General features: G+C 39.9%; 1 long non-coding RNA gene and 1 pseudogene across 2 annotated transcripts; one reads left to right on the forward strand and one right to left on the reverse strand.

Annotated features, from left to right (window-relative positions):
* Nucleotides 1-498: 498 nt before the first annotated feature.
* Nucleotides 499-10,076, forward strand: LOC120093244 (uncharacterized). Of its 2 annotated transcripts, XR_005486363.2 has the most exons (3): nucleotides 505-622; nucleotides 8,901-8,967; nucleotides 9,730-10,076. It is a non-coding gene; the product is annotated as an uncharacterized LOC120093244 (long non-coding RNA). The 2 variants fall into 2 exon arrangements; XR_010052223.1 differs by lacking the exons at nucleotides 8,901-8,967; nucleotides 9,730-10,076 and adding an exon at nucleotides 6,011-6,177 and having other exon boundaries at nucleotides 499-622.
* Nucleotides 667-1,410, reverse strand: Dppa4-ps4 (developmental pluripotency-associated 4, pseudogene 4; annotated as a pseudogene).
* Nucleotides 10,077-12,196: the final 2,120 nt, after the last annotated feature.

Genomic DNA, 12,196 nt, shown 5'->3' on the forward strand with positions numbered 1-12,196 from the left:
CCCAGAAGTTCTTTTATTGTTGAGAATAGTTTTAGCTGTCCTTGGATTTTTTGTTATTCTAGATGAATTTGCAAATTGCTCTTTCTAACTCTATGAAGAAATGACTTGGGATTTTGATGGGGATTGCATTGAATTTTATTGAGAATTTTTATTTGTTTGCGAAATTTTCTTTTGGTGTAATATTTTACAACAGCAGAAAACAAACCCAAATACTAAGCACTAACATCACCCTACAAACCAGGGAAGGGGACACGCAGAGGCTACAGGAGCAAGCTAAGTCTTTACAGTTGACCAATGAATTGGCAATGACCCCACTGTGCTGGTGACAGGACTAGCAACTGTTACATCTGGACATGTCATAGTCCTGCCCTAGGACTTACCTGCAGCAAACACATAGAACACTTTATTTTCACACAAGAGTAAGAGGCCACTCCCAGTGTTCAGTCATCACAATGAGCAGAGGACCTTTTGGTGGCCTCACTGGCTTTTTCTGAACTGCTTGTACTTAAGCATTAACTGACTTACAATATCCCATCATTCCTGGGTGAGACGGGCACCTTCAAAGATGTGGATTTCCATCAGTCTCAGTGTCAGCTGCAGTTCTGCCGATCACGCCACAAGAGTGAGTGATGCCAGTAGCCAGCCCAACCTTAAGAGATCCGTCCTTTACCCTTCGAGGCTCTTAGTTAAGACCTTGTTTATATGAACACACTTGGAGCACAGCATGTTATCCTCCAGGTGTGGGGGCGGAAATGTGCAGGCCGGAAGCAGAAGAGGACAATCGCTTTCCCTTTCTTATCCGGTACCCAGGCTTGTCCAGCATGGAACTGCAGCCGAACCCAACCACTTGAGGTAGCAGGAAGGCTTGTCCCATGCACCACACACCACATTTCCCCATAGGTCTCGGATGTTGCATTGGAAGGCACTGCCTCCAACTTCTTAGCATTGGCTGCTATTTTGGCCCAAGATGCCAACACTGCCTCTGAGGCAGATGTAATTACCACCGTGGTGCTGACTTCCTCATAGAGCACAGGAGTATCAATGAGAGCAGGTATCTGCCCCTCTTGTACAGTGACGATCTCCAGGGGAACTGTCACCTGAGACTCTTCCCCAGGTTCCGTCTTCATTTTTTTCCGAGGCGTCTTCAACCTGGCCTCTTTGGCTGAGTCAGGAACGTTCTTCAATTCGGGCTTCCTACGAGTGTGTCCTGGAGTCTCAGGATCTTGTGCACTTTTCTCCTCTGGTTTACAATCGTCATCTTTCTCTGATTTTGTTTGTTTGTTTGTTTGTTTGTTTCTTCCCCGTTGCTTTAGTATTTGCAGAAGACCTGCTCGGTTAGCTAGACATCTGGCATTCCACTTCTTCCCTCTGCTCTTGTGCACTCCACTTCTTGCTTCCAGCCGGTTCCATCTGGAATTTAGATGAAACCACTGAAAGAAAGTTCTCCCAGCTTCCAAATGACCTATGGCCTCACTCTGCTTTTTGTTTGCGAGAATTTTATTGAGTATTTTTACATCAATATGCGTAAGGGAAATTGGTCTGAAGTTCTCTGTCTTTGCTGGGTCTTTGTGTGGTTTAGGTATAAGCATAATTGTGGCTTCATAGAAGGAATTGGGTAGTGATCCTTCTGTTTCAATTTTGTGGAATAGTTTGAAGAGTATTGGTATGAGGTCTTCTATGAAGGTCTGATAGAATTCTGCACTAAACCCATCTGGTCCTGGGTTCTTTTTGGTTGGGAGACGTTTAGTAACTGCTTCTAGTTCTTTAGGAGCATTGGGGGTTGTTTAACTGGTTTATCTGTTCCTGATTTAACTTTGGTACCTGGTATCTGTCTAGAAAATTGCCCACTTCCTTCAATTTTTCCAGTTTTGTTGAATATAGGATTTTGTAGTAGGATCTGATGATTTTTGAATTTCGTCATATTCGGTTGCTATGTCTCCCTTTTCATTTCTGATTTTGTTAATTTGGATACACTCTCTGTACCCTCTGGTTAGTCTGGCTAAGGGTTTATCTATCTTGTTGATTTTCTCAAAGAACCAGCTCTGTTGGTTCTGTTGATTCTTTGTATAGTCCTTTGTGTTTCTACTTGCTTGATTTCAGTCCTGAATTTGATTATTTCTTGCCATCTACTCCTCTTGGGCTTATTTATTTATTTTTGTTCTAGAGCTTTTAGGTGTGCTGTCAAGCTGCTGACATATACTCTCTCCTGTGTCTTTCTGCAGGCACTCAGAGCTATGAGTTTTCCTCTTAGCACAACTTACATTGTGTCCCATAAGTGTGGGTAGTGGTGCCTTCATTTTCATTAAATTCTAAAAAGGCTATTTTTTTTTATTTTTTCCTTGACCAAGGTATCATTGAGTAGAGCATTATTCAACTTCCATGTGTATTTGGGTTTTCTGTGGTTTTTGTTATTATTGAAGACCAGCCTTAGTCCATGGTGGTCCGATAAGTTGCATGGGATTATTTCAATCTTCTTGTATCTGTTGAGGCCTGTTTTGTGATCAATTATATGTTCAATTTTTGAGAAGGTACCATGAGGCACTCAGAAGAAGGTTTATTCTTTTGTTTTAGGATAAAACGTTCTACAGATGTCTGTTAAATCCACTTGGTTCATAACTTATGGTAGATTCACTGTGTTTTTGTTTAGTTTCTGTTTCTGTGATCTGTCCATTGATGAGAGTGGGGTGTTGAAATCTCCTACTATTATTGTGTGTGGTGCATTGTATGCTTTGAGCCTCAGTAAAGTTTCATTTATGCATGTGGATGTTCTTGCATTTGGAGCATAGATTTTTAGAATTGAGAGTTCATTTTGGTAGATCTTTCCTTTGTTGTATATGAACACCCTGTGGTTCCCGAGCTCTGTGCACTCCTGGTGGGTCTCTCTTTGGATAGTCAGTGGAGAAAAAGTGGGGTCCTATCTGTAGGTTGTGGGCTGAAGAGGAAGAGCTCTCCTGGCAAACTAGATCTCCGACAGCAGGTTTGGGGTTGGAGAGCTGTAGGGAAGCCCCAGCTCCGGGTGCAGATGGAGACCGGAAGGCTGGAAATATTTAATATCTGCCAATTTGTTGATTTGACTCCACACACAAGTATATTCAGTCTAGTATCCTGAAGTGCTTGTACCAATGCCAAGCTCTACGCCTAAATCTCTGTACTAAGCATGCATATAGGAACATTCTAAAGTAATTATAAAATATGATATTTTAACAAACATGTTATTCATATGTAACAAGTGCATTATTTCCTTGTGCCCAAAATGTAAAGTTACAAATTATATCCAGGAACTCATCAAATCTGGTAGATGGATTATGTAATTCAATTTGGCAAAATTTTTGCACACAGCACAAATAGTTTTCTTTGGTTTTCTTGGATTCTGTTCTGAGAAGGAGGTAGCTGGAAAAAAAGTGAAAAATTACAGGATATGATTCATAAAAATCCCACATCTTTTTTTGTGTGCTTGTACATTCTTTTTTGAGGGGAGATATTTTTTGTCCCACAGCAATAATTCTTCTTCTTTTCCATGAATTCATTTAGGCAAAGAGATATCCATACACGTTCTATACATAGCACTTAAAGAAGGAAAGAAAGCTAGAACCAGCAGAAGATTGGAGGCATTCAGAAGATTGAACATGTAGCATATTCATTAAATCTCCTTTTCACCAGAAAGGAATGTGAAGCCTAAACTTTAACATGGCCACAGCATGTAACTCAGAGCAAAGAAATGAAACCTCAGCTCTGTGTGTTCCTGCCAAGCTTTGGCCCAAACCTTTAACTCCCCAACAAGTAATGGGTAGCTGTTTTCCTGTCATATTTGGAGAAAGAAGAAAGTGATGTCAATGTAATCTCGTCCTCATTTCTGAGTTTAAGACTAGTAGCACTCCTTTTCGTCTGCTGCCAATAGGAAGATTAAATGCACCCCACGCCCCCATCAAAGGGCTATCACACTTCTCTTGGCAAAGATAATTTTCATAGGATGCTGTAGATGTCAAATAATTAGAAGTCCATCCAATCCGTAGCTTCTTATGTGCTTCTGACTTTTGGTTTCTCTCTCTGATCCCCTTTATCATTTTGGTTATACAAAGAACTGTTTTGTAAATAGCTCTTCATTACCCAGACAAGAAGGGCTTTCTTAGTGAGACAATGAAGACACACACACATACACATACACACACACACACACACACACACACACATATTCACTCATACATACACACATTCACACCCATGCATGCACACATACACACACATATGAACACACATACATACACATACACAGCCACATACATACAAAGACATACACACCCATACATACACACACACATATACACACATACACATTGATACACACACATACACACACATATTCACTCATACATACACACATATACATACACACACACCCCTACATATATACCCATACACACCCATACATACACACATACACACATACTCACCCATATATACACACACATACCCACCCAAGCATACACACATACACACACATTCACACCCATGCATACACACACATATGAACACTCATACATACACATACACATCGATACACACACACACACACACACACACACACACACACACACACACGTCTTAAAGGCAGATTTTGCTTTTTGCTTATAAGAGAGCATAAAATATTTGCCTTTCTGGTTCTGGCTTGTTTTACTATCATGATCCTTAGGTCCAACCATTTTCCTGAAAAATGACACATTTGGTGATTCATTCATAGACTACATGTTCTCTCTCCATTCAGCAGTTGATGGGCATCGAGGTTGGCACTGTATTTTGACTTCTGAGGACTGCTGCAGTAAGCATGAATGTGCACATCCCTATGGTTTGCTGACGGAGTCCTTGGGCTGTAGACCCATGGAATATGTGAATCATGCAGTTGCTCTTCCTGTTTTTAAACCCTTTGTGAGGAATCTCCATATTTCTTCAAGGACTGCTAGTTACAGTCCTACCAGCTCTACATAACAATGTTTTCCTCTCACACTCTTGTCAGAACTTGGTGTCATTTGCTTTGCTGATGATAGACATATTGATGAAGGAAAGGCCTTTGAAAGTAAATGCAACTTCACTTTTTATTTCCACAATGTCAATAATGTTGAATCTTTTTTTTCACGTATGTTTTGTTCTTTTGTGCTTTTTCTTTTGAGAATTGCCCATTTAATGAATTTTTCTATGCATGGATTAGATGATTTTTATTTTGCTGTTAGAGGTTTGCTGTTAGAATTTTTAATTCTAACCCTCTTGTTGTAATTTCCTATTATGTTTAAAGTAAGCAAATGTTTCCCCATTCTGTAGGTTCTCTCTTTACCCCGAGGCCCTTTCTTTGCCTTTCAGAGTTATTACATTTCAATTGCATTGAATAGTTATTGCAGTTACTTACCGAATTATTGGGATACTTTTCAGAATGCTCCTCCGTATCCCTACATCAGGTTTTCCTGATATTTTCCTCTGTCAGTTTTAATGATGGAGATCTTAATATTCTTTTATCCATTTCAAGTAGATTGTTAGACAGGGTGAGAAATAGAATTACAGCCTTATCCTTTCAGAAGTGGGTATCCTATTTTCTACCACCTTTTCTAATTATTCCCCAACATAATATTTATATTAATTTTTTGGGAATTTCATACCATGTACCCAGACCACACTCTTCATTCTTAAAAGTTCTCTCATTCCACCCACCCATACTCTCCTGCCCCCTCCCACCAAAAATGAAACAAACCAACCACCAAGTCCAGTGCTTGTTGAAGCAAGGTCAAACTCCCAATGGCCAGTCCCTCAAAGAAAACTGAGTCCTGTGTTGCTGTCCTCCCTCCTTCCCCACCCCTGCCCTGCCAATCAACTGCATCTTTATCACTGCACCTTTATCATCAGCATCTTTCTCAGTCTTTAAGGTCTCTCTTCAGTGGTTTCCTGTCTAGACTGTTTGTTTTCTGGTGCATGTGGTGGTAGAGAAGGGGTTGTCACAGAGGCCTTCAATTTCTCTCATTCTCAGTTATGAGTCTGCAGTCATCAATACCATCTCAAACAAAGCTTCCTTGCCTATTAAAGCTGGAGTCAGCACGGATCACGGACAACAACATGGCTCCAGCAGCAGCCCTGACCACGGAAGTCCCTTGAGGAGACTCTATCCAGAAAAGAACCACTGTTTAATCTAGGACATCCTGCTGCTGTTCAGAGTGTGGGTGATTGTGTTGCGGGGCAACAAGTCTGGGTGCAGGACCTACACAAGCTCCAGGCTGCCGCACAGCACCAGAACCTCAGCAATTTTGCCAGTACCCTGGGCTTGTTTGCACATTGTGTTTCCAGCCCAAGGGTAGCTCCAAAGCCCGGTTTTCTCCTTCCCCCAAACAGGGGTACTCTGAATCTCCCGGCATCCCAAGGATTGACCCTCTTCCTGATAACCTCCTCCTGTGGCTGGGCAGCACACTGGAGCTTTGAACCTCCTGTCTGGAGGTAGACCAGGTAGCTCCTAGCCTAGGGATGGCAACAGGACCAAGCAGGTCTCCTAGTGGCCTGAGGACTAGCCTTACTCAGTGGTGGGATGCTCGTTTGTCTGAAGTAGCAGAATTCCTACACCTGTCGCCACCTCTGTGTCTTTAGTTTCAATTCTCTCTGGCTCCTTTTTTCCAGTTCTGTGAAACCATGTTTTAAATGCATCTTACAGAAGACTCGCCTTTAAAAAAGTTATTCCAGATATCGAGCGTCCTTCAGCCTTGTGCTCTGCCGCTGTATCTCTCTTTGAAACCTTTGTGGGTCTTCCAGACTCCTCAGAGTGGCAGTGTGGCCAGGCAGGTGCTGGAGGCCACCAGCATCTTCAGTCTCTCCCTAGCACCATTTCTTAAATGAACTGTCTCTGCTCCAATATGTGAATTTCATACCTCAAATTGGGATAATTATAGCTATGTTAGTTTGATCCTGAGTCCTTTACTCTACTGGCTTACATGTCTGTTTTGTGCCAGTTATTTCTTGTGTGACATTTCCTGGGAAAGATGTACACATGTCTGTTTATTCAGTTCAGGGTAACAATGATAGAGCAAAGAAAAATTCCACCCAATTTTACCTTTTGAAACTATTATTATTATTATTATTATTATTATTATTATTATTATTATTATTATTTTACAGTGGGTTATCAGGCTCCCTGGAATAGTACCATCACTCACTCTGAGATTGTGTCAATTGGTCTTGGAATTTAGCATCACGGCAGGGGGCACATTTACAAAGTTAATTTTTTAAAAAATCTCATCAATTGTATCTAAAGAGCGATGTGAATGGAAGGAAGATGTTACCCAATCTAGCCTGTTTTATTCTATAGTCATTTTCTATAACTTATCCCATCATCTGGTCACAGTTCACTGCTGTGGGATGCTTTATTCCATCTTCCCAGTCTAGAGGGCTCAAAGGGCACAGCTAGCACTCGGGATCAATACGGTGGTCAGTACACACGCTTCCTACTATGCCTGCCACTGAAGCTGGGGCTGTCTTCCTTTCCTGTTTTGATTTTTCTGTTTGTTGTTTTTCTGACAGGCTGTGAGGCAGTACTGCACTTGTTAACTCTACCATACTTGGCTTCCAAAAAGGGCTATGGGATGGACAAGCAATTTTGACTATGTATCAGTAGGGATAGTCGCTTTTCTTGAGGATTGGCCACTGGTGGTCATCGATTCACCAGTGGTTGGTTCCCTATGCTCAGCACTAACTGGGCTCAGGGCTCGATTTAAAACCACCCCATAACCCCCAATGAAGGCATACTGAAGCTTGGATTCAGGTTATCAAGCTTGCATAACGAATACATTTAACTGTTGGATCATGTCTTGCAGCTAATTCCCCAGCTGTATCTCAGACTTGAGGATTGTGGACTTGTTCTGTGGTGAGGGTTGACTACCAGTTTCTTTTGAAATCATGGTCACCTGATTTACCTTATGGAGATGTCTTAAACCCATTTTTTCCTGAAATGAAGCCAGGAGGACTGGTTTCTTATCTTTGCTGCATAGTTTTTTTCTTATTTATAAATTTTAAATTAGTTCTTTGAGATTTTTGTACAACGAATTTTGATTATATTTACTTCTCCATATCCTCCCATCTCTGCTTCACCTTCCCTAGCCAATCAATTTTGTGAGATAAAACACACACACACACACACACACACACACACACACACATACACACACATTCACACATACACACATACATACACACACATTCACACATACACACATACATACACACATTCACACATACACACATAACCACACACACACACACACAGCAAGTCCAAGTGATGCTGTTTATCTTTGGATGTGTGACCTTCCACTGCAACACGGTGAACTGGCTATGCTCCTAAGAAAATCTGGTTCTTTGTTCTACCAGCAAATATCAATTGCCAATAGCTCCTTGGCTATAGTGGGACTATCAGTCCACCTACACTCTGGTAGGATGGAATGTTGCCTACCCTCCCCTGTCCAAGTTGAAATTTGATATGGCTTGAGATTGCACAGATCTTGTGCATATTGTCACAACCACTGTGACTTCATACATGTAGATGTCTTCTGTGTCCAGAAGACTTGGTTTCCTTGTAATAACCATTGCTTCTGCCTCTTCCACTCATTCTGATGCCCATTCTAAATGGTCCTTGATGATCCTGGAGCCTTAAGGGTGTGTGTGTGTGTGTGTGTGTGTGTGTGTGTGTGTGTATGTGTGTGTGTGTGTGCATTTGTGTGTGCTTGTGTAGACACATTTAGGGGTGATAATTTTGCAAGCTCTTAATCTCGGCACCTTGGCCAGTTGTAGGTCTCTGTGTTAATAATTACTTTTATGGGTATAATTTATGTATATAATAAGATAGTAGGGTTCAATTAAGTCTATGTTAACTCATTTAGCAGAATACTACTAGGAAGTTCTGCCCTGGGATTCATGAACTTGTCTGCCCGCAAGCTCTTCTCTTAACAGGTATGGTACCTGGTATGGACTTCATCTTATAGAGCAAGATTTAAATCCAATCATAAATCGTTGGTTACACCCATGATATTCATGACACTATTGTACTAGTGGGAATGTTTTGCCAGACCAGTCATTACTGTAGTTCACATGATCCAGAGCTGCATAAAAAATGATTAGTTTTCTCCTCCACATACTCCTGCATGTGTCACAGCTTTGGATACTGTAAAGCTAGCCAGTAGTGATAGAGCTTTAGGTCAGCACCAGTGTGGTCTCCATATAAAACAACAAATATATATGTACCTTTGGCAATATGCTCATGCTGTCATGTTCTGGAGGATAGCCATCAGTATGGGCAGCAGCTCACTGTCCACAGATGGTCTAAGAATGGAATCATATGAACAGAGTTCTGAGTTCTGTGAGAAAACTCCAACAAAACAAGGCAACTGGCTTGTGACCTCAGTTTCTTCAAAAGATGGAGTTGTTCTTAGAATATGCTTTTGCGTCCCTCCCAGGTGTGGTGGATAGGAAGGAATGAGCTCGCTTTAGGCCATTTATTACAACTGACTATTGTTATTTGCTTATATGTCTCTACGGAAAAGTGTGTTTTTGCAGCTTGCTGCTTGTCTGACAAGTGCGGTTTGCTCTTGTGGGTGTACACTTTACTCCTGTGACTGCTCTTAATCTTCAGAATATGAATCGTCTGATATCGGATTAAAATTGGCCATTGCATGAGATTTAATCCACCTCATTTACTGGGCTTCTTTCTTCCAGGTTCCACTGTCTCCAGCACTTTGACAGCCTGTAATGTTTGGGATGCTACGGAACCCATTCCTGGGTCTGGCCTTTTTTATTTGTTAGCCTTCAGTGTTTCAGTATAACTGTCACACTGTTATAGGGTGGCTCCATTTCAACCGTCTGTCTGTCTGTCTGTCTGTCTGTGCCTGCACGCATGTATATACATATACTAGCATATCCTCCTCTTTGGACTTTGAAGCCCTATAGTCTATTTTGTGTTTGTTGATTCTCCTCTCTTCAGTTGAGTTCACCTTTTTTTTCTTATGCTTACCCTAATCCAGGCATCACAAAGAAACGACATAAATATGCACTAATTGAAAAACTATTTTTGGCTTATCTATGACTTGTGGTTTAAACTTAAGTCTAGTATAAAAGATGGACATGTACAAAACCATAATGAAGTAAGAATAAATTGGTAAATATAGGTTAGATTTCACAGGGGATTTAACGTATCAAAATTACAGTAGCATTTCATGGCACAGAGACCTCTAAAAGCCACCTGTCAGTTGAGGATGCTGGACACAGTGCTGGCTGAGGGTCTGATGAAAGAGGGAGACCATCGCACACAAAGGTCAGCAATTTGAAAAGTAAATGATACTGGACACTGTATTGTTGTAAAGTTGACCTGGATATTATTGAACTTAATTATTGAAATCTGATGCAACCAAAACTGTAATCTCCTACTTTTTTTTAAGAAATAGAAAAAAAAGCAAGTTGCTAGAATTAGAAAGTTCTTTCTAAGGTTGTTCATCTTTCTGATGAACATTAGCTTCTTTTATCTTTTTTGTTTTGTCCTATGGTTGTAGATATTCAACTTGTGACCTTGTGAATGTCTGGAAAGTGCTCTATTACAGAGCTGCCTCTCCAGCCCGTTGTAGGAATTATATATTTCCTTTCAAATGTTTATCTGTGTGTGCATGTATATATGTGTGCTTGTAGATCATTAAAGCAGAAAAAGGATCATGTAAAGTGCTCTAATAGAGCTGGGAAATGAAGTAAAAGAAAGGAGAACTGGTCAAAGGAAGGAAGGCAAGAAGCTAGGACAGAGATGGGAAGGAGGGAAAGGGACCATTTAGAATAAAGTGTAATGACAGGTGTGTATACAAAGGCCACGATGAAACTCAGTCTATTGTGTGACAAACTCTCCACCAAAAGGAAAGCAGAAAATGAAAACTGTATTAAGTTAAAAATGATTTCAGAAATACTAAATTCATTTAAGCATTGAAGCTTCAATGTGATGGTGTTCTAAATTACTCCCCTAGCAATATTTTTGAGGGATTTAAATGAAAGTACATCTATTAGGTTTTCTATTTTGTTATTTTTAGAATGCCTAATCAATCAGTAGAAAACATGAACATAAAGAAAGAAAAATAAAACACACTGAAAAATGCATCCTTAAAAGAAATGATCTCATTTTATGTAGGTATAAATTTTACAATTACAAAGAGGTCATAAATATTAACTTGTTAAACTATTTCTTGATGTGTCACTAAAGGATTCACTGTGATCACATCTTACAATTTTGAATCTTACTAGTTTTGTAAAAAGAACCAAAGAAGATGCATAAGTGGCTTATGTTATGTTTCATTATTACACCACATTCTCTTTCAATATGGAGTTCAGTGTGATTATTTTTTTTGATATACTAAGAACTTTACATCTTTTTCCCCCTTTCATTTCTTTCATTTCCTACATGTCAGAAAGAAGATTTCTAGGTCTCCTTCTCTGAATCTTGCTGCTGTTCTTAATGCATTTGCCAGAAGTGTTTCTGTCTTTTCAAATTAATTATTAAGGTATGTACAGAGTGATCCATTTATGGTCAACCAGGAGAAACAGTAAGAATTTGTCCTGCTAATATCACAATCCCTGGGGAGTAATGAGAGCATTTGGAAGGACTTCTGTCAACAGCACTAAGAAACACAAATAAAATATGTTAAGTAACAAAAGAGATGCTCTGAGCTCGTATTCTCAAATGTAACTACTCATTAAATGAATGGGGTACTGGTTCTTGTTTTTTACTTCTATTTCACTTTTTCTGTTGGTCCCTTTCACCATAGAAACTTAAAAGAAACAAAGAATAATGAGGTAATATTTGCTATTTGACAATCTGATTAAGACAAAGTATTTACCATTGACTAAAAACTCTACTCACTCCATCTCAAGTTTACTTTTGTTAGACAAAATATGCCTATATTTTTCTAGAAAGAACCCAAACCATTGTCCATTGGAAACAGTTACATTTTGGAATGTTAAACATTGCAGGGGTTATAAAATACAAAAATAAGTGTTGGCCCTGAACTAGATTTAAAAAGTTTTGGAGTATGTGTTCCAAAGATCAATTAGAATTCTTGTCTAGATTAAAGTAAGTAAGATGTCGAACATGGGAAGAAATACCTGTTTTGTAAGTTACTATAGAAACATAGCCATGATGACCAGATTCAGT

The sequence above is a fragment of the Rattus norvegicus genome, chromosome 6, assembly GCF_036323735.1.
Source record: "Rattus norvegicus strain BN/NHsdMcwi chromosome 6, GRCr8, whole genome shotgun sequence".
In the NCBI taxonomy this organism is placed as follows: Eukaryota; Metazoa; Chordata; class Mammalia; order Rodentia; family Muridae; genus Rattus; species Rattus norvegicus.